This window comes from Bufo bufo, chromosome 1, assembly GCF_905171765.1.
Source record: "Bufo bufo chromosome 1, aBufBuf1.1, whole genome shotgun sequence".
Taxonomy (NCBI): Eukaryota; Metazoa; Chordata; class Amphibia; order Anura; family Bufonidae; genus Bufo; species Bufo bufo.
The window spans coordinates 157,722,917-157,749,392 of record NC_053389.1 but is presented as its reverse complement, the minus strand read 5'-3'; positions in this window follow the sequence as shown (position 1 = coordinate 157,749,392).

Here is a 26,476-nt window from a genome sequence, read left to right as displayed (position 1 = left end):
TTTTTTCATCCATAAATTGGCAGATTGATGGTCTCCTGAGCTGTATGAGACACTCTAGATAGGAATAGATGAGGTGGTGAGGTGGCTGTGTATGCATGTAGCTACATTCATTGGAGTTTATTTTGAGATCCTGAGAGTGTTTCACTGCTCCCACAAGTTACGGTACAATGAATCATTGTGCCAGCACACTTATCTACTCCTTTCTGGGGTGCCACTGAGGGTTCAAGTGACCATCATGCTGCCAAAATATGGGGATTCCATAGATATCTCAGTAGAAGTGACTCTAGGGGCTCATTCTATACATTCATGCAGATATGGTCTCTTACAGTTTAAGCCTTCAGGATGCAGCATTCCAAAAGCCATAGCTTTTTAATTTTCCCATTGGCATAGCTGTATGAACCAAGTTGTTTGACTAAGTAATGGAACCAAGCTGTATGCATAGATACAGTAACACAACCAAGCTGCGAGCATACTGTAGATACAGTAAAACAACCAAGCCATATGCATAGCTATAGTAATGTAACCAAACTGTATGCATGGTGTGATATAGCAAAGGGTTTTGTTTGGGAAGGCAGGTATTTTCCTCCCAACATGGGCGACTGGGCTGATTTCCAGCCAGGTGAGATCAAATACCGGACCGGAGTTTAAGTGCCGATCCGGGTTTTGGCAGAACATGGCTGTCCTTTAAATAGGCAGCTGGGCTCAGAATCAAGGTCTCTGTCTTGGGATCTGAGGCATGGTGCCGTGCTAGAGGGATGAGAGCCGCATGCAGGGAAACAGGCCCCCTAAAGCCTGTTGTGGACGCTGGAAAAACCTGCTAATAAGGTGACTGTTTTGTGCTTTCTACTTTCCTTTGTGTGAACAAACACTAAGACTGAAAATTGTTGCTTTGTTTTTTCCCCCTGTGTGAATAAACACTGAAGTTGTGTTTTACAAACTGTTTCTTTTGCCTCTGTTCTGCGTCCGCTTACCCTGCCTACCAGAGCGAATCCTCACAATGGATAGACTAACAGAACCATTTTGCATGAGCTGAACTCAAAGATCTGAAACATTTTCTACATACACAAAAGACCCATTACTCTCAAATATTGTTCACAAATCTGTCTAAATCTGTGTTAGTGAGCACTTCTCCTGTGCCGAGATAATCCATCCCACCTCACAGGTGTGGCATATCAAGGTGCTGATTAGACAGCATGAATATTGCACAGGTGTGCCTTAGACTTCCCACAATAAAAGTCCACTCTGAAATGTGCACAGTTTTGCCTTACTGGGGGGAAGGGGGGGGTGTCAGAAAACCAGTAAGTATCTGGTGTGGCCACCATTTGCCTTACGCAGTGCAACACATCTCTGTCGCATAGAATTGATCAGGTTGTTGATTTTGGCCTGTGGAATGTTGGTCCACTCCTCTTCAATAGCTGTGCGAAGTTGCAGAATATTGGCAAAAACTGGAACACGCTGACGTATACGCATCCCAAACGCTTAATGGGTGACATGTCCGGTGAGTATGCTGGCCATGCAAGAACTGGGATGTTTTCAGCTTCCAGGAATTGTGTACAGATCCTTGCAATATGGGGCCGTGCATTTGTAGTGTCCCACTAGGTAAATGTGGGCACTACACAAGGGCTAATATGACCATTATAATTTATATGATGTTTTATGTGCATTTTTCCTGTTTATTTGTGTATCAGGCCTGTTAGGGTGTAATTCCACCTCCAAGACAGTAGCGGGAGCTAGGGAACCCCTAATATATATAGTTAGGCCCAGACAGGAAAAGGGGAGTGTAGTCCAGGAGGCTAGTGAGAGCAGTCAAGCCTGCCTGAGGTTCTTGAGACAGATTTTGCTTAGAAGTTTGTTACCAGGGGAAGAGTTACCTCCTGAGAAACCTGCAGTTCCTACAAAGCACAGTACTGAGCAGAGCAGAAGTGTTTCCAGACAGACAAGATAGCTGAAGGGCAGAAGGATCTATCTAATGCAAGGAGATATATACTAGAGGAAGTTTCTTTACCAAGGATAAAGCTACCAATAGGGCATACGGGCCTTGGGATCAAGACAGACAGGAGTTCTGAGGAATAGTGCACAGGATTTCTGAGGAAAAGGTGCAGCCTGATCTGTGAGTGTATTTAACCCTCTGAGTATCTTGCAAGAACATTGTTGCCTGTCATCATTGTATAAGCCTGCTTAAGACTGCTTCTGTCACATGGAACTGAACCTAAAGAACTGTATATCGTTAACTGTTCCAGTAAAGAAAGTTTTGGTTCACTGCAAACTGTGTTCCTCACTTATTACTGCTATCAATTGGTGTGCCACCGTTACAGGCACTGGCGTCACGAATCTTAAAGGGATATTGCCACTGGCACATTAAAACCTGCAACTCCCAGGGCACCTCACCTACCACCGGCCTGGTCCCTATATACAGAGAGTGCCCCAGAGGACTACTGTGCCAGCCTCTCCATCACTGCTGTACGCCTGCCCAGGGTCATCCTATAAACTGTGAGTAACCAAGAGCAACCCTCGTTTGCCTAAGTAACCGTGACCTCACTATCGCAATACCCTGCAGGGCTGCTTACTGCATATTTTGGCGTCACGAACAGGATTTATGGATCATTCCTACGCCATTGTGGAATATAAACTGTGTGCCAATATTGCCCATGAAGTGATAAAGCCCTATCCGTTTATTTGGAAAATTGCTGGGTCAAAGAACTGTAAAAACCGCAGTGTGAAAATCATACTTTGTGGACTGTTTGCCGCTTATTTAAGTCACCGATTGCTGTCAGTGAAAAGACAGCGTTATACTCAAAAATGGCCGCTTGAGTTAACTGGACTATCAGTGAGCCTCGTTGTGTCTGTTCGGCAAGAAAAAGAAGAGAAGGTACCGCCCAGCCTGTGAAAGAAAAGTACCACCCTGTCTGAAGAGAAGATACCGCCTACCTTGAATCCCGGAGCTCCGAGAGGCCGCGCCTACCTCCTGATGCTGCGCGTGGGACCTCCGCACAACGTAATCCCGTGCCTCGTGAGATTTGGACCGAGCATCGCCGGAGTAAGTAAAAACTTTCGGATTCACTGGCCCCTTTATACAGTATATCAGCACCGGGGAGGTTCCGATCCTTGCAAAGAGACTGGGGGAGGTCCCTCATTATTAGCAAAAAACTTAACCCGGGGGTAAAGTACGCCCCACTTAGATCCGACCTGCTCCGTCGCTCCTTAAAGGGCCATACCCACTCCGTAGGTGCCCTTAGCAACGTTTAAGCAAGCAAAGGCCAGCGTGTGTCTGCCTATAGTCCTGGCCACCAGAGACCACACAATGTCCGCACCTGAAGAAGCAGAGCGGGCGGTCCCCGATGTGCCTCCTGAAATGCACGCCACTGATAACAGGGCACCCGCATCAAGCCTGATGCCACTGACCATGCCATATTATTTTGGGGCCCCCTGGTTCCCGCGATATTCCGGAGAAGCCCATAAATTGAAGGACTTTAGAGACCAGATCCTGGCCTTATTCCGGCTCTACCCTATCTCTGCTGAGCAACAAATGGAGATCCTCTTAGCACAGTTAGAAGGGGCCGCCCGCAGGGAAGTCATATCATGGCCCCGTTCTGAAAAGAGTAGCCTGGACCAGATCTTTGATCGCCTCGGCACCACGTTTGAGGCCAGAACGGTGTCCGAAGTTAAGATGCGATTTTTCAGCAGGAAGCAACAGCCTGGAGCGTCACTCCGTGATTTTGCCTTGTCCCTGCAAGAGACCCTGAGGGCCGTGGTCCAGGTGGACCCCAGGGAGGCTGAGGACCAGGACCGGACTCTGAGAGAGCAGTTCATAGCGGGTGTAAACAATGAGCACTTAAAGGGCCATCTGAGGATGCTGTCGGCCCAACACCCCAATTGTGCGTTTTTGGACTTTAAAGAGCTGGCCATCAGTATCCTAGGCCAAAACCCGCCCATGGGGCCAGCGGCATCCCTCGAACCTCAGGCCTGTCAGTCAAAGACTATTAATATGAGGCCGTCCAGAGTTAGTCAAGCCACCCAGGCTCCAGTAACAGATGTGGTGGCGTCATTAATGGAGCAAGTTAACCATCTCACTAAAAGCCTGGAAAAGGTGTGCAGGAAAAGAGAGGAATGGGAAAGACCATTGTTCTTGGAAGACGAGAGCCCCTTACCTCAAAAACTCCTCCCACCTGCATATAAGGAGGTATACTCCAAAGAACCGGATGGACGACCGAATTAACGGTCTAAGAACCACAATCAACCTGTCTGCCACTATTGTAAAAAATATGGACATACTGAATCAACGTGTTGGCAGTTAAACGGGCCACCCCCGAGGCCGAGGACCGCCCCTTGGGAGGTAGAACAGTAGGTCCAAAGGATCCAAGTTGGATGCCTAGATACGTAGGATCTTGTCCAAAGATTAACATAAGCATCAACGGGATACCTTTTGAAGCCCTGCTGGATACTGGGTCTCAGGTCACCACCATCCAATGACCCGCCTTTGATAAATTCTGGGATTCAAGTCTCCTCACCCAGCCACCAGAATCCTGGCTGGATATCATTGCCAGCAACGGCAAGCCGGTGAAAGTTCATGGGTACTGGGAACCTACCCTTCAGGTGGGAGAAGCCACCTTACCACAGCAAGGTGTGATTGTGGTGCAACCTGGAGATAAAGGGGGACACCCCGTGATCCTAGGGACTAATGTCTTTAAAAATTGTTACTCCGAGGTGCTGGAGGCATTGAACCAATCCATACCTTCAGCTTCACCTGCTTCCAAAAGAGTCATTCAAAAGACTACTAGTGTGCTGTGTGCTCAGCAAAGATTCGCAAATGGAAAAGGAGAAATCTGTACTGCCCAGATCCGGGATAACCGACTGGTAATCCTGCCACCGAATTCCCAGATCATCTTATGGTGCCGCGCTGTGCTAGGGATCCAGGGCCTGGACCATCAAGCCCTAGTGGAGCCTATCGAAATCGAGAATCATCCCTTCGTGCGAGCAGCCAAGAGCCTGGGACCGTATCCCAAGGTAAAGTGCCTGTCCGTTTGATTAATTTTGGTGATCACCCTGTTACTCTCTCTAAGCACTGCCCCGTTGCTCAGCTTTTCCAGGTATCCTTCCAGGAGGTTATCTGTCTGCCTGCCACGGAGACGTTCCAGACCGCACAGAGCAGCAGCGCACCTGCCAGCGCCTCTTCAGTATCCTGGTGGGAGGAACTTCATTTGGGGAAAGAATCCTCCCCGAAGGAGCAAATAGAGGGAGTCCTGAGTCTGGTGAAAGAGCACCACAAGGCCTTAAGCAAACACTCCACGGACTACGGAGAGGTCAGTGTAATCAAACACACCATACCTACTGGCTCTCATCCTCCTATTAAGGAGAGATATAGACCCATACCGCCTACTACCTATCAGTCCGTGAAAGAGATGATACAGGAAATGAAAGACTCTAACATAATCCGGGACAGTCATAGTCCCTGGGCTGCGCCCCTAGTTCTTGTTCGAAAAAAAGATGGCAGCATTAGGTTCTGCGTGGACTATAGGAAAATCAATCAAATCACTCATAAAGATGCTTATCCGTTGCCACGCATTGAAGAGTCCTTGACTGCCCTGGGGTCATCAGCCTACTTCTCCACTCTGGACTTAACCAGTGGGTACTGGCAGGTACCTATGGCCCCAGAAGATCGGGAGAAGACCGCTTTCACTACGCCTATGGGTCTGTTTGAATTTAATTATATGCCTTTCGGACTGTGTAACGCTCCAGGGGTGTTCCAGCGGCTGATGGAGCGTTGTTTGGGCCATAGGAACTTTGAGACTGTACTGCTATACTTGGATGACGTCATTATCTACTCCAAGACATATGAGGATCATTTAAAACACCTGACTGAAGTGTTTCAAGTCCTTGTTAAATATGGCCTTAAAATCAAGCCGTCCAAGTGCCATCTGCTGAAACGTCTGCCATCAGCAGTAAAGTACCTAGGGCATGTTGTTAGTGACGAAGGAGTCCAGCCTGATCCTGATAAACTTGCTGCTGTCCGTAATTGGCCTACTCCCACCACTGTGAAAGAGGTGAGAAGTTTCCTCAGCTTTGCAGGATATTATAGACGCTTCATCCAGCATTTTGCACAAATTGCGGATCCGATCCAGGAACTCCTAAGGGGGCATCCCAAGAAGAGTCCAAAGACTCCTATCCCTGTTGAATGGAATGAAGAACGGGAGATTGCCTTCCAGCTCCTAAAGAAGAAGCTGACTGAACCCCCTGTCCTGGGTTACCCGGATTATCAGAAGCCGTTTCACCTCTACACGGATGCTAGTAAAAGAGGCCTGGGAGCCGTGTTGGCTCAGGTGCAAGACAACAAAGAGAGGATGATTGCCTACGCCAGCAGATCCCTGAGGGGAGCTGAGAAAAATGATCAGAATTATAGTTCCTTCAAGCTGGAGTGTGGGCTGTGACTGAAAAATTCAAGGACTACCTTGCTGCCACTCCGTTTGTTGCCTTCTGTGCCAGCCTCTCCATCACTGCTGTACGCCTGCCCAGGGTCATCCTATAAACTGTGAGTAACCAAGAGCAACCCTCGTTTGCCTAAGTAACCGTGACCTCACTATCGCAATACCCTGCAGGGCTGCGTACTGCACATTATCATGCTGCAACATGAGGTGATGGTCGTGGATGAATGGCACAACAATGGGCCTCAGGATCTCGTCACAGTATCTCTGTGCATTCAAAATGCCATCAATAAAATGCACCTGTGTTTGTTGTCTATAACATACAGCTGCCCATACCATAACCCCACCGCCTTCATGGGCCACTCGATCCACAACGTTGACGTCAGCAAACCTCTCACCCACACAACGCGACACACACTGTCTGCCATCTGCCCTGAACAGTGAAAACTGGGACTCATCCGTGAACAGAACGCCTCTCCAAACGGGCCAGACGCCATCGAATGTGAGCATTTGCCCACTAAAGTCGGTTACAACGACGAACTGCAGACAGGTCCAGACCCCGATGAGGACGACGAGCATGCAGATGAGTTTCCCTGCAAAGCAATTGTTGCTGCAGCTGTCCGGGTGGCTGGTCTCAGACGATCATGAAGGTGAACATGCTGGATGTGGAGGTCTTGGGCTGGTGTGGTTACACGTGGTATGCAGTTGTGAGGCCGGTTGGATGTACTGCCAAATTCTCTGAAACACCTTTGGAGACGGCTTATGGTAGAGAAATGAACATTCATTGCACGGGCAACAGCTCTGGTAGACATTCCTGCAGTCAGCATGCCAATTGCACGCTCTCCCTCAAATCTTGCGACATCTATGGCATTGTGCTGTGTGATCAAACTGCACATTTCAGAGTGGCCTTTTATTGTGGGCAGTCTAAGGCACACCTGTGCAATATTTATGCTGTCTAATCAGCACCTTGATATGCCACACCTGTGAGGTGGGATGGATTATATCGGCAAAGGAGAAGTGCTCACTAACACAGATTTAGACAGATTTGTGAACAATATTTAAGAGTAATGGGTGTTTTGTGTATGTAGAAAATGTTTCAGAGTTTGGCTCATGCAAAATAGGAGCAAAACCGAAAGTGTTGCGTTTATATTTTTGTTCAGTGTAGATACAGTAATGGAACCAAGCTGTATGTATAGATACAGTAATAGAACCAAGCTGTATGTACAGATACAGTAATGGAATCAAGCTGTATGCATAGATACAGTAACAGAACCAAGCTGCATGCATAGATACAGTAACAGGAGCAAATTGTATGTATAGATACAGTAATAGAACCAAGTTGTATGTATAAATACATTAATAGAAACAGGCTGTGTGCAAAGATACAGTACCAAAACCAAGTTGAGAATATAGATACACTAACAGAACCGAGCTGTATGCATAGATACAATAACATAATCAAGCTATGTGCATAGACACAGTAATGGAACTAAGTTGTATGCATAGACACAGTAATGGGACCAAGTTGTAAGCATGGATACAGTGATGGAACCAAGTTGTATGCATGGATACAGTAATGGAACCAAGTTGTAAGCATGGATACAGTGATGGAACCAAGTTGTAAGCATGGATACAGTGATGGAACCAAGTTGTAAGCATGGATACAGTGATGGAACCAAGTTGTAAGCATGGATACAGTGATGGAACCAAGTTGTAAGCATGGATACAGTAATGGAACCAAATTGTATGCATGGATACAGTAATGGAACCAAGTTGTAAGCATGGAAACAGTAATGGAACCAAGTTGTAAGCATGGAAACAGTAATGGAACCAAATTGTAAGCATGGATACAGTAATGGAACCAAGCTGTAAGCATGGATACTGTGATGGAACCAAGTTGTATGCATAGATACAATAACAGAACCAAGCTGTATGCATAGAAATATTAACAGAACCAGACTCATTTAGATAAATCAACAGAAGTCACAGTTGTAATAAATTACTGTATGTACAGAACCGGACAAACCAACTCATAAATTAAAGCTTATACCAATGTCTCATAAGACCAGGGCTGTGCTGTGACTACACAAGTGTGTACTGCATACAGCTGCACAGAAATTTCCAGTTTGTGATGGGAAATTTGCTGACTATCTCAATCAACTCATGTGCATGCAATGTCTGTGTATATCCAAAAATCTCTATCTTGTACACCCCATTTTGGAGATCATTCTCCCCAAAATTATGACTGCAGTGAGACTTTCCTAAGAAAAGATTAGTGAATGTTTACCTTTCCCCTTGAGCCCCAGTAAGGGTGAATTCACACATCCATTTTTACTGAACAAAAAAGGCTTGCATGCAGGACCTTCTTGATCAGTCTTTTTGATGGGTTCTGCAATGGAGGCCCCAAACAGAACTTCCAACGTAGATGTGAACAAGCTATAAGGTAAGCCCTTTGATCAAAAATGATGTAGGAAAGAACACATCCCATGGTCCTATTAATATCTTAGGGCTAAATAAAAGTGGCAGGAGCTCCCTCATCCACACATTCAGACAACTGCTCACACATTAACATGCATGTTCTCATACACACAATGAATAAGGCAGGTTCACACACTCTCATGCACTCCTTTTACACATCATGGACAAGCATACTTTTATAATCCATACTTCTACCCATGCAGGCACACTTTTTTTGCATGCATACAGTAGTAGCAGGCATCAAACAAACTTGCATGCTGCACAATCATATACAGTAGTAGCACACGTGTGCTATTTGTGTAGTCCACTGCTCATTTACATTACATTAGATAGGCCATATTATGCAAATAGCGTAGTGTGCAGTGGCCAGGAACGAAGATGTATCATAGTTAACATTCATTTAACACCTGCTAGAGTACATCTTACTTTTATATATATAGACAGACTTTTAAATGCATACTTCTATACATGCAGGCAGGCATTTACATGCACAATTCTACACATGGGAAGTGAGCCCCTGAGATGCTGGAGCAGAGGATGGGAGTGGTAGTGGCCCTTATCATGGTTTACTCCCTGAGGCCATCACACCCTGCTATTCTAGCTCTGCTCTTGACAGGAAGTAGTCCACTCCTACCAAGAGGGGAGGATTGGGAAGGTTAGTCCTATCCCTATTGCCAACCATACCTTACCTGCTGGTGTACAGTGCAAGTATTACATAGCCTGGCAAAACATAATATAAAATTGGATTACAAATAGTGATGATTGAGCACCAAAGTATTCGGGTGTTCGGGCCGAACAAGTTAAAAAGTATGCTTTACACAGCGTATAAGGGTGATGTCACAGCACAACAGGAATCTAACAGGGGAAGAGGTGAAAGTAATCCTCCTCCTACCACGACCACGCCGGCAAGGACAGGAAGCTTTACAGAAGTGTTGTTGATGGAGGACATGCAGAGCTTTTTAAGTCCTACGCATCGCCACAGCCCTTCGGGGTCCACCCTCAGAGAACAACTCGACCGACAGGTAGCAGACTACCTCGCCTTAACTGCAGATATCGACACTCTGAGGAGCGATGAACCCCTTGACTACTGGGTGTGCAGGCTTGACCTGTGTCCTGAGCTATTCCAATTTGCGATAGAACTTCTGGCCTGCCCCGCTTCAAGTGTCCTGTCAGAAAGGACCTTCAGCGCAGCAGGAGGTATTGTCACTGAGAAGAGAAGTCGCCTAGGTCAAAAAAGTCTAGATTACCTCACCTTTATTAAGATGAATGAGGGATGGATCCCGAAGGGACTGACAGTGGGGGATGCATTTGACTAAAAAAGGCCTGATGAGATGCCTTGGGCTATAAAATGGTCCACACGCTGCTGTATTTAATCTCTGCATGCCGGATGACTTGCGTGACTTCTCCGCCACCAACTAAGGCTCAAGCCGCAATGTTTTAGTGCACTTTCTGCCTGGAAAACAGGAGGTATTGTCCCATTACTTTTGGTCCCTTAACAAGTGGGAGGCACATAAGTAAACTGTTGTAATTCCTTCACCGTTCACCTGATTTGGATGTAAATACCCTCAAATTAAAGCTGACAGTCTGCAGTTAAAGCACATCTTGTTTGCTTCATTGTGGTGGTGTATAGAGCCAAAAATGTTAGAATTGTGTCGATGTCCCAATATTTATGGACCTGACTGTATGTCACAGAAACACACAGAATATGGACACTAGATTATGCCCAGAGATTAAGATTTTGCTCTAAAGACACTGTTTTCTGAAGCAGGACAGTATATGTCACAGAAACACACAGAATATGGACACTAGATTAGGCCCAGAGATTAAGATTTTGCTCTAAAGACACTGTTTTCTGAAGCAGGACAGTATATGTCACAGAAACACACAGAATATTGTCACTAGATTAGGCCCAGATATTAGGATTTTGCTCCAAAGACACTGTTTTCTGAAGCAGGACAGTATATGTCACAGAATATGGACACTAGATTAGGCCCAGATATTAGGATTTTGCTCTAAAGACACTGTTTTCTGATGCAAGACAGTATATGTCATAGAAACACACAGAATATGGACACTAGATTAGGCCCAGATATTAGGATTTTGCTCTAAATACACTGTTTTCTGATGCAGGACAGTATATGTCACAAACACACAGAATATGGACACTAGATTAGGCCCAGATATTAGGATTTTGCTCTAAAGACACTGTTTTCTGATGCAGGACAGTATATGTCACAGAAACACACAGAATATTGTCACTAGATTAGGCCCAGATATTTGGATTATGCTCTAAAGAAACAGTTTTCTGATGTAGGACAGTATATGTCACAGAAATACACAGAATATGGCCACTATTTTAGGCCCAGATTATGGGAATCTGCGGTATAGACACTGTTTTCTGATGTAGTTTATATTTATATTTTTCACTATATCTGGCCCTGACAACCTCAAAATGTATTGAAGCGCATATCACTGATTGCACCGTTAACAGCAAAAATGTGGATAGATTATGGGAAAGAAAAATAGTGTTTTCTGTATTCTAATTTTTTCCCTATATCTGGCCCTGACAACCACAAAAGGTATTGCAGTGCAGATCTGACAACTCACGGATGACACCCATTACAGCAAAAAGTGGATAGATTAAGGGGAAAAAATAGTGTTTTCTGTATTCAAATTTTTTCCCTATATCTGGCCCCGACAACCACACAATGTATTGAAGCGCAGATCACACAATTCACGGATTGCACCGTTTACAGTAAAAATGTGGACAGATTATGGGAAAAATACTTATTGCTTTCACTATTATTCTTCCTATCTCTGCCCCGGACACACAGAAGGTATTACACAGATGTCACAAGTTACTGCAGACACCTCTATATAGAAAAAGAATCTCTATTTTGCAAAGTATGTAAAAAACTATTTGAGTACTATCTTGCTAAAATAAATTGCTTCCAACCACACACAATAGTCCTTAAAAGGACTTTTGGGTCTTTGAAACGTTATTCACTTGAATAAAATACGATCACAAACTCCCTACACTGTCTGTCCCTTCCTAAGCGCAGCTCTCCCTGACTCGCAATGAGCCGAACCCCCTATAGCACCCAATGACGCGTTCCGGCCAGCCAATCACTGTAATGCCAGCAGCCAACATGGCTACTGGCACTACAGTGCTGGCAGCACTTAGCTGCGCATTTATTGGCTGCTTAGCAGCCGCAAATCGTGCGGGGAGCATATATTCGGCCGAGCAGGCTTGCTTATCACTAATTACAAACCAAACATGGCAGATACCCCTAGGTCTGGGGTACTGCACATGCAGGTAAGCAGTTACACACATAATTCTATACATGCAGGCAGACTTTTACATGCATACTTCTATAAATGCAGGAAGGCTTTTACACACATTCTCTTACACAAGCAGGCAGGCTTTTACAATGCATACTTCAATACATGCAGACAGGCTTTTTCACATGTTCTTTTACACAAGCAAGCAGGCTTTTGCATACATACTTCAATACGTGCAGGAAGGCTTTTTCACACATTCTTTTACACAAGTAGGCAGGCTTTTACATGCATAATTCTATATATGCAGGCAAGCTTTCACACCCATACTTCAATACATGCAGGAAGGCTTTTACACACATTTTTTACACAAGCAGGCAGGCTTTTACATGCATACGTCTATAAATGTAGGCAGGTTTTTACATGCATAATTCTATATATGCTGTCAGGCTTTTACATGCATACTTCAATATATGCAGGAAGGCTTTTATGTACATTCTTTTACACAAGCAGGCAGGCTTTTACATGCATACGTCTATAAATGTAGGCAGGTTTTTACATGCATAATTCTATATATGCTGTCAGGCTTTTACATGCATACGTCTATAAATGTAGGCAGGTTTTTACATGCATAATTCTATATATGCTGTCAGGCTTTTACATGCATACTTCAATATATGCAGGAAGGCTTTTATGTACATTCTTTTACACAAGCAGGCAGGCTTTTACACGCTTCATTTTACACAAGCAAGCAGTTTTTTACACACACATTGTACTTTTAAATATGGCACTGTTGTATACTACACTACACATATATCTCTTACCTACTTCATATGGCTCTCTTGCAGGTGTATGACTGGCTAGCTGCAGCTTCCAACTGTGGCTCCAGGTCCTGTACCAGGCCCTGCCTCCTAATAGCAGCGGGCTCTATAATGATACAGGCAGTTCCTTCCTTCCTGAATCAAATCACAGGCCGCAGTGGTGACCTGCTCGCCTTGCATCCCTACAACTGGTCACATGACGCAAGGGGAGCGGGTCACTGCTGTGGCCTGTAATTGGCTGTAGCGGTCACTTGTTCCCCTATCAATAGATGTTGTTTTCAGTGCTGCAGGGAGAGGAAGAGCTGGCCCTTGAGCAACAGACACCGAACGCAGAGGTAGGGACCAGGTAAGTATGATCATCACTGTGGGTCGGCCAATCTGGGAGGTCTGTCTGACTCTTGGATAACCCCTTTAAAAAAGAACTCCCGCCAAAAATTGTATTCTCTGACCTGTGAGAAAGGTACATGATGTAATCTGTAGTGAATGTAATTTTCTTACCAGTGGCTGTATTTGTGAGTTATCCTCTCCCTTCTGATCCTCAGCTGTGTCATGTGACCAACAAACAGACTTTCCAAATAACACAGCATCTTATGTGTGGACAGGAAGTCCGTTTCTCTATGTGTTCCTATGGGAGCCTCCATGTCTGTCTCATAGGAATGAATAGAGAAGCAACTGACTTCCTGTCCTGGGTCAGCTGGAGATAAGAGAGTTGGTCACATGACATCACTTTCTAGCAGGTCAGAGAATAAACATTTTGCTGGGAGTTCTACTTTAAGCGTGGATTCACACGTAGGTTTGGTTTTTGATGCTGTTTTTTTTTTTTGTCAGAAATAGTTGGAAAGAAACGAGAGATATAAATGAAGGAAAAACTTCTGGCTTTAGCTTAAAAAAATTAAAAACTGTCACAAAAAGCTGTGTGACCGTTTTTAGTTAATGTGCCCCAATATTTATAAGGGGCCATGAATTGACAGCTTGTTGCAGAATTGACATTTTCCATCTATGAAATTATAACTACCAGCATATTCTGACAGCTGAAGCTGGGAGTAGTAGTTTCCAAACAGCAGTGAAGTTACTGATATGGAGATTTTATGCCATATATCCTAAATAAATCTTTGCAGGTTTTATGTACAAAGTACAGAGCAGATAACACGAGAAGCTAACATAAGCTAATGACTGCCATTATGTAGCTGTCTGAGGCCAGCACTTTGTATTGGAGGATATATAGGAGGCTGGGCAATGCATGGAATAAGAACCAGTGTAAGTCCCCGGGTCACACAGAAGCTGACCCACTTCTTAATGAACACATGATGAAGCAGGAATAAATAGTGTTTTATTTTCACAGTAAATGAGATATGCAATGTGCTAGTCATTTCTAAAGTGATTTCCCCATTTAGCTGCATCATTTGGAGTATGTGCTTGGACTATATATCTGGATCTGATGGCTTGCGTGCACAGTGGATGTGCGCTTCATTAGTGAATGAGCTTTCCCAGCCTGTCCACTGCTTCTGCATAATGCGGATGATAAATACATTTACAAAATACCCTCTAGTGCAAGAAGGGCAGTAATAAATGGGAACGCTGAGATGGTTTGACAGTTCTTTGCCAAACTCTCATCTGTAGATATCTTTTTGGTAAGGACCATTAATTTTTAATCTATCAGTCTTCACAGTGCGCTGACATTCAGTTACAAAAGCCCGTCAGATTGTAGGAAGCTCGCTGCGGCATCTGCATTAGTAGTAATATCTGGGCCACACTAGAATTAGCCTTAATTTATGGAGCTGTTTCAGAGCCATTATTTTTTATACTTATTAAAGGTCGCTGCTAAAATTAAGGATTAGATGGAACAAAAATAACCATAAAGGCAAAGAGATGGACAGCAGCCGAAGTATAACGTAATAACATATTAACGAGCAGTGTAATCTGCTGATTGTCTTCATGAGGGAGATTATCTCATGACAAATCACCTTTCTTCCTTATATTAGAATGCTGGAGCGGTCTACCGGTGCCTGAGATGAATCTTGTGTGAATTGTTTTTCTGCATAAAAACTGAAATTTATAATTAAAGTAATAATAATTATTATGGTTGACTGTAATCAATCACTGGGTAGTCCAGTTTAAAAGTTATTCAGGCCCGTAGCAAAAAATGTGGGTGACTTTCCAATGCATTATCTGGATTAAAGTATGCACCGCTATGTATGTAGGGTAGGTCCCCCAAAACATAACCATTGCTTTCTTGTAAAAATCCTCTAATCCTGAGAAATGCTTCTTTTTAGTTTTCTGCAGTTTTTGGTACACCATCGATAGGGCTGCTCTGTTGGTGCACCATCGCTCTGCCAGTAATGCCACCCAGCACCTCCCCCTCTTGTTTAGTTGCAGCCCCTGAGATTTCACAGTCAGTAGTGATGATGTTGGGGAAGCCAGTTGCAATGTATAGAGAAGTCTCGCCCACATTGAACCAAAAACCTTACAGTATTTGCATAAAAATAAATAAAAGCATTTTCAGGATTAGAGACCTGTTTTTTTTCCCCAAAAAATCTTCAGAAAGTCCCAGAGGATGGGAGTGGTAGTGGCCCTGATGAAGTGTCATGTCATGGTGTACTCCTTCAGGCCGTTGCTCCCTGGGGATCGGTGCAGTGGAATGTAGTATTGAAGAAAGAAGCCAGAATTAAATGTTTAAAAGTCTTTTTACTAAATGCAATGTAGAACTTCAAATACATTCAGTAGCAGCAGATTTTAAGTACATCTGGAGGCAGGTTGGATGGCTGCCGTTTAGCACTGGTACCGGCCTAGTACCCCACAGCAGTGTCTTTAAATGCTGGTTGTAGCTGTTCACTCTTCTCAAGGATTTACTTGAGGCACAATCAAGTTGCTCTCTATTTGGAGAATAATTTTCAGGAGCAGGAGCTCTGCAGTGTGCTTCCTCTCTACTCTCTGTCTGGACAGGAACTCCCCTCGTAGCAGGAAGCAGGACCAGCCCTGTTCTACCAAGAGGGTGGTTAGCCCTGTTCCTGTCAATCTTTACCAACCATTCCTTACTGATAACAATGGCTATAACATATATAATGCATAACAATATATAACAATACAAACTCTTATACAATTGTAGTACCTCCAGGTCTGGGGTACTAAATATCTTTTTATTTTGCTTTTCAGAGCACTTACCCTACATGGCAGTATGCTTACTTGAAACTTATTTTGGAGGTGACAAACTCTGTTTAATTCCATTGGCTTTCAAAATCTCTGCTTGCAGTCATTCAGTTGAAACTTTCATTGTTTACTGTCAGGGGATAGAAATCTATTAAAAATGCAAACAACAAGCCTGGAAATAGTTCCATTAAAAATGCAGAAAAAAACAAGCCTGGAATTCTTCTTGTGTAAAGCATGTCAGCAGATCAAAGACACCCCTTACATTAGTTGATGGTAGTGTTATCATGGATCCTATAATTATGATACAGAGCTGAAGCAACATGTTATTTATGTTGATAGAAGACAAACTTTATTCTTTAAGGAAATCTGTCACCACCAAGTATATCTCAATAAAACCAGCTGACCTGAGAGATCTGCTGTTGTCAGCTGAATTTAATGGGGTTGGTGCCATTGTGTTTTATTAATATGCAAATGAGCTCCTAAGTGCAATGAGAGCAGTGTTGTTGCTCTTCTCACTCTCTTGCATGCCATGCCTCCACCACTTTGACAGACAGGGCCAGGCAGTGAAGACATAATCATGCCTGGCCATGAAGTCTCTGGAAGTCTCGCACCAGAGCGTTAGTTTCAGTGTTCGATGCAGGTGCAGTACAGTCCAGAAGAGCTTCTGCCCTGCGCCTGCACCAAACAAAGATGACAATGTGCAGGCATGAGACTTCAGGAGACTTTGGAGCCAGATTTCCTTTAAAAAATATTCTACAGTTTTCAAACCAGCACCTGGATCTGAATTATTTTGTAATTGCAGGTAATTAAAACATTTTTACAGCCACTGTAAGTCGTATTTTTAAGGGCATCATTTAACTTATCATGTCTGTTATTGGAAAATAAATAAAAAAAAAAAAAACCCTCACAATTCCACCAAGGTTTTTGGGGTTTTGACACCACAGTGTTTACTGAGCGCTAAAAAGGACATGACATCCTTATTCTGCGGGTCAATACAAATATTGCGATACCAAACTTATAAACCTTTGAAAAAATCTAACTTTTCTTTGCATCAGCATTTTCTGACAGTCAAAACTTTTATATATTTTGGTCTAGAAAGCTGAATGAGGGCTTGTTTTTTGCTGGACGAACTGTAGTTTTTTATGATAGCTTTTGTGTGGTATATACAAATTGTTTTATCACTGTTCAATTTTTTTGTGACTACAAAATGGTGAATCATGTGTTTTTCATTTTTGTTCCGTATAGGCGTTCACTGCACAGGAACGCCTGTATATTTTTATATATTTTGGTCTAGAAAGCTGAATGAGGGCTTGTTTTTTGCTGGACGAACTGTAGTTTTTTATGATAGCTTTTGTGTGGTATATACAAATTGTTTTATCACTGTTCAATTTTTTTGTGACTACAAAATGGTGAATCATGTGTTTTTCATTTTTGTTCCGTATAGGCGTTCACTGCACAGGAACGCCTGTATATTTTTATATATTTTGGTCTAGAAAGCTGAATGAGGGCTTGTTTTTTGCTGGACGAACTGTAGTTTTTTATAATAGCTTTTGTGTGGTATATACAAATTGTTTTATCACTGTTCAATTTTTTTGTGACTACAAAATGGTGAATCATGTGTTTTTCATTTTTGTTCCGTATAGGCGTTCACTGCACAGGAACGCCTGTATATTTTTATATATTTTGGTCTAGAAAGCTGAATGAGGGCTTGTTTTTTGCTGGACGAACTGTAGTTTTTTATGATAGCTTTTGTGTGGTATATACAAATTGTTTTATCACTGTTCAATTTTTTTGTGACTACAAAATGGTGAATCATGTGTTTTTCATTTTTGTTCCGTATAGGCGTTCACTGCACAGGAAATTTTTAAAATATTTTAATAGTTTTCGGATACGGCTATATTCGGATATGATTTTTTTAAATTGCTTATTTACACTGTATTTTTATATGTACAATTAGGAAAGGGGGTGATTTAAACTTTTTAGGTTTTAAAAAAAAATAAAAACTTTTTTTACTTTTATAAAAATAACTTTTAACCCCCTTAGGGGCTAGAACCTGGGATCTTTTGATCCCTTGTTTTATTCAATAGAGGTTCTATTAGAGTGAATGGGATTTTGACACGATGGCAGGCCTGGGAAGAGTCAAACTTTCAGGCTGCCATGGTAACCGATCGGAGCCCCGCAAATTCAATGCCGGGACTCAGATTGGAAGGCAGAGAAGCATTTTTACAGAGTTTCTAGTTGCACCTTTGCAACTTCTTCTGTGAGTAAATTAACTTGAAAGGTCAGTGGAGTTATCAATCTACAGTGCCCTATTTCTGGGAGGCATGATCAGTACCTAATGATGCAGATTGAAATCAGCTTCTTATAGATACAGTAGTATGGAGTTCACAACATGAGGGCTTCCTTACAAAAGGAATGAGACAGATAAGTGTGTGTGTTTGTGAATTGAAGCAAGCTTTGTACACTTGTTTGTGTCTATTTAAAGGGATTTTTCGGTCCTTTTATTTTGATGGAACAAAAGGTATAGGACGGCTCACCCTTTTGATGGTGATGTATAGGTGCTCCAATCTAGTGTGACACCCTACTCAGTCAAATATATAAAAGTGAATGGGCACTCTGATAAATGGAGTCACATATGAAAATAGATCAATATCGAGAATTTATTAGTATCACACAATAATATACCACATTAGTATATTGATATTGACTATTAAAAATACCCTGGCATATGTTAAAAATATACAATAAAAACAAAAAAAATAATATATATAGATAAAAAAAAATAATTGTACAATCAATATAAAATCATATAAAATATGAGTGGTTGGTGTCCTCCTATCGGATCCCAGATATGAAGGAACCAGATGTTGGCACAATATGGAGGCTAAATCAAACAGTCGCTATAAACATAACAGGCACAATTAGCTCCGCAATATATGTATCCTGATAGGTTTCTATTGAAAAAGCCTCTGATGTAATGGGGCGGTTTGTAGGTTATATTCACAGATATAAGGTCAAAGTTCTAAAGTTCCTCAGAAATAAATGTATGGTAGTCCTACAATCGTTGTACAAGCTTAGGTTTGCTTATCAGAGAATAATAGTCCTTTCTTATTCCACAGTTATATGCGTGTATCGGTAATAGCATTCAACCGATTTGTGGACAGTGACACTTTCAGATAGAACGTAGTTCTGAATAGATTGCACAGCAGAAGGTGATTATATAGTGAGTATAAGCTAATAGGTAATCTGCCTTTGAAATAAAGAAACACTTCTATAGTTCTCTATATACATTATCCTACTCATGATTGAGAGACATTCACTTTATATATTACATCGGTTATATTTTGTAATGTTTGAATAATTATCCTTTTGATGCTATACTCTGTATGAGAAATTTATAAATATGTAGTCACTCTACATTAATGCAAAATATTGAGTGAAAAATAACCTATAGAAACTGTAGAATAGGAGATGGAGACCCTGTGGACCAAAAAACGCATGAGGCCATGAAAAGACGCATCTATATCGCATCTATATGGTGAGATAACTGCAAAGATAAACTATCATTGACCTACCATGGATTCCATTCCACTTTTTCCAGACAATCTGGAGAGGGCACGTATAAAACCCGGCTACACACAGAGATTGAGCATAGCCACTGAGGAAGGATAAGAATAGTCCCCGAAATGCATCTGGCGGTAACACTCGGTCATTGGATTAAAACAGCCGGTCATATGTCGGACAACACCGATCGGATGGTCCACAAGTGAAGCGCTTCCCCAAAGGTACCCACTAGCGGAATTCCGATTTTGCCATTCTAAAAGGAATCGGCACACAGCCGTCTCACCATCAAACACTGGGGCTCTATAGACTTTGAGACACGTGGGGCGCTAAAGGAATCCCACTGATTGTACAACTAGTGGAAATATCGGGACCGTGTGTGTAACAGCTCGACACAGCTATAATCCAGCAGAAGATTAAAGATCCAGTATACAACCAAAGGAAAGATCTTTTTCATTAGATGAAACAGTAGGTAAGCTTATCATACAATTACAGCACGTGGGACGCCACGAACTGAAGCTGCTAAACGTTAGTACTATTTGCTCACACTGAGAGTGTAACGGTCACGTCCACACACACACAGGGGGAAGGATAGTGACCACTGCGCTCCACCCTCACCCCTGGCTTTGCCTACTTGCCTCACGAGTCCTGAAGACAGGGGACAACTGGACGACAGTCCCTAACTTAGGATACGTGCAGGGAAGACAGACAAGACAAAATACGGAACATGAACGGACCGGGTCAGAACCAAGAGAGCTACGCAGTACAAAGGGTTAAGCAAAGAAAGGTCAGGAGAAGCCGGGGTCAAATACCAGGAGAGTAGAGAAGTACAAGAGGAGTCCTAAGAGAGTAGTCAGGTGGGAGCCGAGGTCACAATACCAGGACGGATGCGCAGTACAGGAGGAGCAGGCAAAAGGATCGTCAGGGAACGGAATCAGGTGAGTATTCAGTAGTCCAACAAATAGCCAGGAACCTAGAAATTAACAGGCAACCTGTGGCTAGCAGGCTGCTTGTATTTATAGTGGGGAGTGAGGGTCATGTGACGTGGCTAGCGTCACATGACCGACAGACCAACCAGTTGAGCACCGAGTGATCAGCTCGGCGCTCAAGGCAGACCTAGGAGCAGGGAGCCACCCAGCAGTAAAGCTGCCCTGGGAATGAGGTCAAACACAGATCCTCATTCCCAAAGCTAAGAAACAGTTCTGCGGGCAATGGGGGACCGAGTGCACCTTCGGAACCCCGTTACAGAGAGCTTACTAAACTGCTTTAACAAGCACCTTCTGCTGTGCAATCTATTCAGAACTACGTTCTATCTGAAAGTGTCACTTTCCACAAATCGGTTGAATGCTATTACTGATACACACATATAACTGTGGAATAAGAAAGGACTATTATTCTCTGATAAGCAAACCTAAGCTTGTACAACGATTGTAGGACTACCATACATTTATTTCTGAGGAACTTTAGAACTTTGACCTCATATCTGTGAATATTACCTACAAACCGCCCCATTACATCAGAGGCTTTTTCAATAGAAACCTATCAGGATACATATATTGCGGAGCTAATTGTGCCTGTTATGTTTATAGAGACTGTTTGATTTAGCCTCCATATTGTGCCAACATCTGGTTCCTTCCTATCTGGGATCCGATAGGAGGAAACCAACCACTCATATTTTATATGATTTTATATTGATTGTACAATTTTTATTTTTATCTATATATATATAATTTTTTTATTTTTTTTGTTTTTATTGTATATTTTTAACATATGCCAGAGTCTTTTTAATAGTCAATACCAATATACTAATGTGGTATATTATTGTGTGATACTAATAAATTCTCGATATTGATCTATTTTCATATGTGACTCCATTTATCAGAGTGCCCATTCACTTTTATATACTTTTATTTTGATGGCCTATTCTTAGCATAGGCCTTCAATATCTACATCCCGAGCTTTGGAAGTTGGCAGTGAATCTACTTACATCTCTGTCCAGTGTACGTAGTAGATGGAGCTGGTTACTGTAGCACTGCTCCAATTGAAATGTATGAGAGCAGGGGCGTAGCTATAGGGGGTGCAGAGGTAGCAGTCGCTACAGGGCCCAGGAGCCTGAGAGGGACCATAGACCCTTGTGCCACATAAGAAGACACCGATATTATAGAAAGTGCATGCTGGTCAAGTGACAGCTCTGGCTGGAGGGAAGGGGTTAGGTCAAGAATTTGGCGTGGGGGAGAGGGTTGCCATTTCAATTTTTGCCTCAGGCAGCATGAAGGCTATGTGCTTCTCTGCCCCTGGCCACAAAGCATTGAGGGAAGGGGGTCCCAAGCTGAACTCTTGCACCAGGGCCCGTGAGCCTTTAGCTACGCCCCTGTATGAGAACAATGCGGCAGTAATCAGGTCCATCCACTACACACAGTGGATGGATGGAGTTGTAGTTCCAGGGCAGACTTCTAGAGCTACTGCAGAAGAGCCCTTAGTTCCAGTGAAGGGAATTCTTAATTCTTCAGCATACCAAGACATTTTGGACAATTGTATATTTCCAACTTTGTTGGAGCAGTTTTGGAAAGGACCTTTTCTGTTCCAGCATGACTGTGCCCCAGGGCACAAAGCAAGGTCTATAAAGGCATAGTTGGGTGACTTTGGTGTGGAAGAACTTGACTGGCCGCACAGAGCCCTGACCTGAACCCCATCCACCACATTTAGAATGAACTTGAACAGAGATTGTGAGGCCAGAATATCGAAGGCATCACCTGAGATCCTCTACTTTCATCTACTTATTAAAAAGAGATTTGTGCAGGGTATTTAGCTGAACTACTCCTGCCATACCCTCATAATGATCTGGTGGTGGTGGCAGTTCTGGTCTTTCCTTGACCTAGTCTGTCTGCAGTAAGGAGGTAGAGCAAATGATTGACTTGCTGCTTCTTTCCCTGAAATCCCTTGAGGTTTTGTGCTGAGATTTTTTCAGCCTGTAAATGACAAATTCTCAATCTTTTTTAGTATTATTATTATTGTGCAGTTGAAAACAATTTAACCAAAAATACAGGCAGTCGAATTGGAATTAGAAGAGTTTTGGTAACTGGGTTTTTTGTTTTACAGCCGCCAATACTGTGCTGCGAATTTTAATGTGCAATTCCTCTAGCCTGGCTGCAATGAACTCAAAAAATATAGGGTGAAGCTCATTCACTATACATTAGGAACATTATGACTAGTATAGAAATGACTGCGTATCACAGATTGCCTTGTGGCTATTAATTAATTTCATTTGATTAACCCAACTGTTCATGAACTGTAGCATGCAGCTGAAGAACCGAAGCCCAGCTGTATACTAGTCGTGGCTCTATAGATTTAGTGTCCTTATAAAGCTGTCTTTGTAAATAATTTGCTGCCTTCCCTGAAAGGTTTAAAGCCTCTAGCCTGAATCCGCTTGCGATGACTGAGCTCTATTTTTTTTCCTGCTTTTTCCCCTTTGGTTGTAGTGGAACAGAATTGTTTTATTATTGAATGATTATTTTATTTTCATTGACCGTAAATCTCTTTCTTAAAAAAAAAATGCATCTCTTTATTACACTACCAAACATGTCACAAAAATTGATTATCGTCTATTAAAATGCTATGATAAAATATGCATTATCCATAAGCTGTTATCCATGTTCATTAAATTAAAGGCTAAGGGCAATAGATATACAAATCAAAACAACATGCACATACTGTAGCCTAAAAGATGTAATGGCTGGGACTGCGCCTGAAAACACTTGTAATATTTAGTTAAAGAGGCCTTTCACTACAATAAAAAATGTAAACTAAGTATACAGACATGGAGAGCGGCCCCCAGGGATCTCCCTGCACTTACTGTTATCCCTGGGCGCCGCTCCGTTCTCCCAGTATAGGCTCCGGTATCTTCATATTTTCGGCTCAACTGGGTGGAGCCTGCCGGCGTCTCCTTCTCCCAGGCTGGAGAGCTGGCCAATCGCAGCGCTCAGCTCATAGCCTGAGAGTTTTTTTTTTCTCTCAGGCTATGAGCTGAGCGCTGCGATTGGCCAGCTCTCCAGCCTGGGAGAAGGAGACGCCGGCAGGCTCCACCCAGTTGAGCCAAAAATATGATGATACAGGAGCCTATAGCGGGAGAACGGAGCCGCGGCCAGGGATAATAGTAAGTGCAAGGAGATCCCTGGGCGCCGCTCTCCATGTCTGTATGCTTAGATTAGATTTTTTTTATTGTAGTGAAAGGTCCTCTTTAAGGTCTTTTCTGTGTGGAAAAATTTTAAATCAAGGGCTGTATGTTGCAGAAGCAAATAGTGGTATCCTAAGGGACATGCCAATAGAGGTAGCTGCCTTCAGCCGAGGCTCACTCAGAGGCATTTAATAGCATTTGCTGGTTTAATGTAACCGAAGATTAATAAAAGTACAATATAGAAAGTTCTGCAATTTCTAATATACCTTGTGTTTCAATCTTCAATATGTTTTTAAGAACCCTGCCTGCTGTCGATTAATGAAGACCATTTCAGAGGCTGAAAACGTACACAGATCTACTACTATACATTTTACTACTAAGGTTTTGCTACAGTTACATTGTCGGTAAAATTCTCTGTCTGCGCACAAGGTATCAAACAGATTGTTAATTTTTGGTGCAGAATATACACATAAACTCGTCTGAACATGGCTAAAGGTTCACTAATTGCAAATGGTGTTTTACAAATGGAATCTACCACAGCAGTCAGATGTTATCTGATGTAGACTGGAATCATTAGAATTATACACTGTGGTTTTTGCATTGCCTTAGTTAAAGGGGATTTCGAGGGTTATATACTGGTGGTCATCAGCATCTGGTTGGTGGGGTCGGACTCCTGGCACCACCGCCAGTTAGCCGCTTGAAGAGTCTGCAGGACTCTGGTGAGCACCATGGCCTCCTCACAGCTTACCAAGCACAGTGCCATCCATTGGATAATGGCTGTGTTTGGTATTGCAGCTCACCTCCATTCAGTTGAATTTATGAGACAGAGTCAGAATTAAGTCTCTTGGGCCCACCAGAGCAAATGATTCTGAGGGCCCACCCTCTGAATATACAGGACCTTAAGGGCCATTATTGTCAGAGCTTGGGCCCACCGGAGGATTCTCTGGTACTCTAATGGGCCAGTCCGACACTGAACTGAGATGCGCCAAGGCCATGTGACTGATGAATGCGATGTCACTGGCCTAGGGTAAGCTGTAAGGAGGCTGCGGCACTCAATGGAACCACATAGCCTCTTCAAGCAGCTGATCCGCTGGAGGGCCAGTAGTCGGACCCCCACAGATCAGATAATGATGACTTATTCTGAGGTTGATCAAGACATTCGGGAATCCCCTTTAAAGGGGGATTCTAGCAAATAAAATTGACTTCCAGTAGGATCCTATTGCTGTAAAATAATAAACCAGCATACTCACCACCCCGGTTCCCCTTCACTGCCATTCTGACTGTGCAGGGGTTCCTGCTGTGATTCACGTGCTGATGACTTCTTGAAGCTTCAGAAAATGGTTGTGAATGTTGCTCAGCCAATCAATGGAAAAAGCAATGACCCACCGCAGCCAGAGATTGACCGAGCGGCATTCTCAGCCACTTCCTGCTGTGTAGTAAGTAGGAAGTGGACCACGGCTGATCCCAGCCCCCTCATTGGTATGGTCTTGTTTAGTATGTGCAAATTGCACCAAAGTACTGTGCAGCACATTTTTTGTGGCCTTGTGGTTTTCCTACTAAAACTGCAGTGTACCTGCAAAGACTCTTGAAAGGCTGCATGATTTTGCAGGTAAACAGCATCTTGCCTGCCTGTCGATTAATATGTGAGGCATACCCTCACTTCAGAGATAGGTTTTCCTGCAACTGAGGGGTTTTATGAGGAAGACTTTAAGGATTCACCTAGGAGTTTCATAATATGCATAGGTGCACTCAGCTTGCAGCATTGCACTTTTATAAACATAAAACTCATTGGTGAGGTCTAATAATTTTATATGCAGGGTACATTTTCCCAAATTTTATATAATTCTAAAATAGTTGGTCTAAAGTTATTAAAAATCATTTCAGTAACAGATGCCCTTTACATGTCTATTGATGCAAAATAGTTTAGTGCTCTCATTAAGAGAAACAAATTAAGAGTATTGCAGGTTTGATACCTTTTACTGGCTAACAAAAATAGAAGTTATGATGTGACATAGCGAGCTTTCGAGACATCACCAGTCCCTTCATCAGGTTTACTACAAGAATATATGAAGTAACAGCAATATATATACTGTACAATAAGAACAGAGACATGGGGAAATGAATGGACATTTCAAAAATAACAGAACAACATATCAAAGATCTTGAGAATGAGTCCTTAATTATGTTACAGATAAGGGGTGTGAATGTTTTATGGTCTCTAAATTGATGTTATCTCAGACCTGGTGCCCCAACTATGTCTATAGAAGACTCTTTAGATCTTGTAGTGTGTCATAAATCCTGGGGACAAATTCAGTCCAGTATTCAAAGTGTCAAGCAGTGTGTCACGATCAGTGTGGAGGGAGGGGGGGGGGACGGGACTGCACACTGAACATAGGAGGGAAGGGGAAGAGTAACTGGGCCTGGAAACTAGGGAAGAAACAGGTCACCTCCTAGACAACCCTAATCCGGGCCCTGACTACCTATCATCATGACTAGACCTCGAAGGTAGGAATATTGATATGCAGTATACCTAGGGCCTGATTTCCCTATAAGGCCCTGGAATAAGTTTAGGACCAGAGACAACCCATTCCTCCCCA